The 4,768-nt window shown below is 43.4% G+C and overlaps 1 protein-coding gene across 7 annotated transcripts in view; it reads left to right on the top strand.

The window, feature by feature from the left end:
* KCNMA1 (potassium calcium-activated channel subfamily M alpha 1) overlaps positions 1-4,768 on the top strand; it is a 709,157-nt gene that overhangs the window by 548,423 nt on the left and 155,966 nt on the right. The window lies entirely within an intron of this gene.

Raw genomic sequence — 4,768 nt, 5'->3', positions numbered from 1 at the left:
CCAGAAAAACAAAACAAAACAAAACAAAAATGGGAAGAAACGGGAATCTGGGCTGAAGGAGGAGAAAAGCTGTTCCCTTGTGCTGCCTGCCTGCCTGCCTACAAACCAAACTGACCTTCTAGGATGGGAGATCTGAGGATAGTTTTGGGGCTCTTTGGTTCCCTTGTCTCATAGTTTTCTGTTTCGTGCACAGCAGAGAGGGGACGGAGAGCGTGGTAGGTCGGGGTTACCTGGAGACACGTGTCAGTGAACACAGCAGGTGCACTCTGTCTGTCCCTAGGCTCAGACCCTTAGCAATTTAAAACGGTTTGGCTGTTTACTGAAATTTCTCACCCTCTCTCTAAGCGAAAGTTTAAATGCTAAATGGACTGGAAAAGTGAATAGGTAATTGATTCGGAAGGAGTTATTTTCTGAAAATGGATGCCCTATTGTAACTCCCATGTGTTCCTGTCTTTGAAAGCTATTTCTTTGTCTGCCACAAAAAGAAGTTAACCATTCAGAGGCATTGGGTCCTGGAACACTGAGGCTATCCCTGGGGATTTTCTCCACCTTGGAGCTGGGTCTGCTTAGGATAGAAAGCCTAGAATTCAAGACCTATAATAGAAGCTTGTTCTTTAAAAAGGCAATCGAGGCCTCCTGCGTCTAATGAAGGGGCGATGTGGGCACATGGCAGAGCTGCCAGTGCCTGGAAGGGTCCTGTGGTGTTGGAGGAAATTGCAGGGAGTGTTTGAAACCCCCTTCCCTGGTCGTTGATTTTCCTTAGCTTAACTGGTATCTATATCGAACATGAGTGCTCCCTTGAAAGCCACCTTTCTCACTGCTTCTCTTATTCTGCTCTTGGGAACCAAATCAGTTCACAAGTGTTAACCTGTTGGGTTAGGACGGCTCTCCCTAGAAGCTGCAACTGGGATACCCACAGGGTAAATTTGACTCACAAATTTGCCCTCCATAGTATTTAATTTCTTAAAATTTATTTGCCAATATTTCAAAATAGTGATATTTCACAGAAAAACTAGATCTCTGGCTTCTCTTGAAAATCTGATGAGCCAACACAGGACTTGTATTTCTACTATATGCAAACCGGCTCCAGTTTGCACTAAGGCAGGGTGTAGTGTAGGCCCTTCCCTCCCTGATGTCTGAAACGAAGCCAGATCTGCATTTACATCCCAGGCCTGGCCCTGTGGACTTGTAAGCTTGCCAGCTGTGCCCTGATGAGTGGTATGAAACTTCACTGCCCTTAAGGGCCAGCTCAAGAGCCGGACACTAGTGACCATTGTAAATATTTCCCTTGATTGATTTTCATGTTTAGAACATGTCCCGAGGAGGAGCACATCCCTCAGAAACACCTCGTTGTCAGAAAATTTAATATCTGTTCAGTACAGCTTCTGCAAAACAATAAAACAAACAAAAAAAAAACTTCTGGTGTGAATGAGAATGTGTTCAACTTAGTGCTATTATTCGTTTAACACAATGATACAGCAGAGGTAGAAATAATCAATAAAGAAAGGACATTTAATGAGATTTAGGAACATCCCAAAACATTGAAGCTCTCTTCAAGCATTTGATTATCTGGAGGCTTAATTATCTGTGTTTTCTACTTTAAATTAAGGAAAAGCCATAACTCAAAGTTACCAGCAGTTTAATGATAACACTCTTCAATTCAGGTTAATTAAAGCACAGCCATAATTAGAGTGTAGTGTTGTATATCACCAGGCTGGTGCATAAGTATTTTCATTACAGTAAGAATTGGCTATTCAATTTCAAGATGACATAAAGGATGCCAAAATATATTTTAAGCTGGTTTCTGTAGATGTAAAAGAATTGGGGATTATTCTGGGTATAATAAAGCACAGATAAAATATAAAGATTTTTCAGAGCAGTTTCTGTAATTATGCACAGCATTAAAACAATATGCAGCCCATAACATCTTAAAGCATGAAAAGAAATAAATTTGCTCTTCCCGTGGACTGGCAGAATGCCCCTTGCAGGGTGGTCCCTGCAGCAGAGAGCTTAGAGTTTTCTTAGAAGCTGGGAGAGTCATTCTATGAAAAAGGCAAGGAGGCAGGATAAGTGGGTGAAAACTGAGATCTTTTCCCAAGAGAACAGAATAGGGGAGGAGAGACAAGAGGGGAAGAAGCCTCGCCCCACCCTCCCTACCGCCCCCGACCAAGGTAAGGTTTTTAAAAATTTTAAGTAGAGGAGATGCTCTCTTGCCCAAAGGAGGTGCACCCCAGCTATATACTTTGACTTTGGAATTCTCTGCACTAGCTTTTTGGCTTTATTGTATGTCTTACCAGAGGATGCAGTTTTATTCCAAAACAGCCACTAATTTAGATAAAATGCAGTATTATTTTAAAATATTTCATTTACATTTTCTTATTTAATCCTCACGACAATTCTGTGATGTTTAGATTAACATCACTATCCCTGATTTATAAATGAGGATACTGAGACTCAAAGGACTTTGGTTCCCCTTCCCAGGCCACCTAGCAGACAAGTTACAGAACCCGTATTCTGATTCTGGGGCCTTGTGCAGTTGGGAGCAGCTTAGAGTTGCTGCTAGATGAAAGCTGGCTAATTAAGAATCTCCAGGGGAGCTTATTAAATGGAGAGGTTTCTAGGTTACATCTTCCGATTTTAATATCTAGGGTAATGCCCCCAAATGTACATTTTTTTTTTTTACAAGCAAGTCAGGTTCTTCTAATTTAAAATCTGCTAACTGAGAATCCCCACCAACCCCATTCCTTCACACTACTGGAGGGAATAACCTCCTCATATTCCTCACTTTGGGCTCAGGGACTGGAGTCTTTCTCTCTGATTTTTAGCCAAATCATAGAATCGTGGGTGGGCCACATCTTGCAAGCTAAAGTTAAGATTCAGGCTTTTTTGAGAGCTTCCTTGTCATCATTCCTTCTCCACATAGGGCGATCTGCAATCTCCGGGGACATAGAATGGAAACTGCCCCCTACCATGCTGGGCAAAACATTGATTGCTCTTCCCACTCCCCATGCCTAATCCAGATCAGTACGGGAAAAAGATGTGGGGCACTGAGCCTTTATGCTCTCAGTTAGGTTTCTACTGGTGACCTTCAGAGCAATTTCAGGCTTGGGAGAATAGATAAGCACTAAATTCAGAGAAGCACAGAGGAAACAGGAAGTTCAGGATGCAACCCTCAAAGGTGCTTCTTGGCCTCTTTGGAGGTCATGGTGGCCACGTCCTAGACCTTACCCAGGCTGCCCTTAGGGTGATCCTTTTAAGGCCACTCCTGAGCATTTTCTCCTTGGTTTTTAGTAGCTGGCTTGCCTCTGGGTCTGTGTGGCAATGAGAGCAAGGCAAAGGAGCTTTGGGACCTAAAGGAGAGGGTACCATCTACTGTTGTCTGAATACCAGAAAACTGCCTTCCCCATTTCCCTCCTGCTCCCACCTTCCTCAGCTGGCGACTGTGGAGGGTGCAGATGGCTAGCGCCAAGCCTTCAGGAAGTGAGAGGCTGGGGTATAAGGCCACGTTTGCCACTAAAAAGCATCCTGTTTTTGAGCGGTTCCCATAATGGGATGCTGTGTGACGTCAGAGAGTATGAGCTGTGGCATGGCAAAAGCCAGGGGTCAAACCCCCAGATCTTCCACTTGCTGGATATGTGATTTGGGAAAAAATATTAGATTTCTACATACCTTCTTCCTTGGATAGTTACCAGCTGCTTGACCTTGCACTTAGTACTTATCCCCAGCTTCCTCATCTGCGATAGGAATGACATTACTTATCTCTCAGAACTAGCTAATGTCCTTTTCTCTTCTCTCACCTCTCTTCTTCCTATCATCACTCTATCCTGCCCCATCAGATATATAAAATAAGCACTGAGGAAGAAAGAAATACACTGTGGCATTTTCAGGTTACATTTACTCTTACGCTTTAGAAAATTCTGCCATCAGTCATCAGTCAGTCAATTGAGTAGATATTTAATGAATGTGGGATATTTGTGCCCGTGTGCCAAGTGCGGTGCCATCTCTAGAGGGACCTGCAATTAGATTTGATCAAACATATCCACAGTAAAAGATTAATCACAATACTTATAAATGCCGAGTAAAGGATTGTTTCCTCACAACGGCTGCCTTCCGAGAGTTTGCAGTCTGGCTAAGGAAAATAATCCCCATCCGCAGGGAGAGCCAAGCACCTATTGATGAGTGTTTGATGGATGCACACACTGGAGGACAGACACTGAGAGTTACTGGGAGAGAGAGCTTCCTGTAGGCTGGGGGAGACCAGGAGAGGCTTCAGAGAGGGAATAAAGAGAGAAAAGGGAATGCTAAGTGGTAGGGAGTCAACGAGGCTAGGACTACACAGAACTCACTCGACACCCTGGTCTCTGATATTTTCCAATGAGAGCAAATTAGTTTCCCCTTTAGATGAGCAAACGAGATAAATCAGACTTCTTTTAACATGATGTTTGTAGGGGGAAACAGTGACAGCATTTTTATCATGAGAACTAGCAAATGTGAGGATACACCCCCTGCCTCCAGGTAGGAAAATGAGGGCCTAGGGGAGAGGAGGGACGGGTGGGGAAAACCACAGTTTTAAAGGTTCGGCTGCTTCAAGAACATTATGTTCCAGGTTCTGAACCCCACAGTGAGGCTATTAGTTAGTCATTCATCACTTGCAAAATATGAAAACTTAATTGTATCAGGTTTTACAACTCAGAGGGGATTAGGACAAAGAATGTATTTAAAATACAGTGTCCCTCTCTGTCCCCCTGCAGCTTGATGGAGCAGTTAA

Source organism: Pteropus vampyrus, unplaced genomic scaffold (assembly GCF_000151845.1).
Source record: "Pteropus vampyrus isolate Shadow unplaced genomic scaffold, Pvam_2.0 Scaffold20, whole genome shotgun sequence".
Taxonomy (NCBI): Eukaryota; Metazoa; Chordata; class Mammalia; order Chiroptera; family Pteropodidae; genus Pteropus; species Pteropus vampyrus.
Note: the sequence above shows the minus strand (reverse complement) of the source record. Positions and strands in the feature narration are given on the sequence as shown.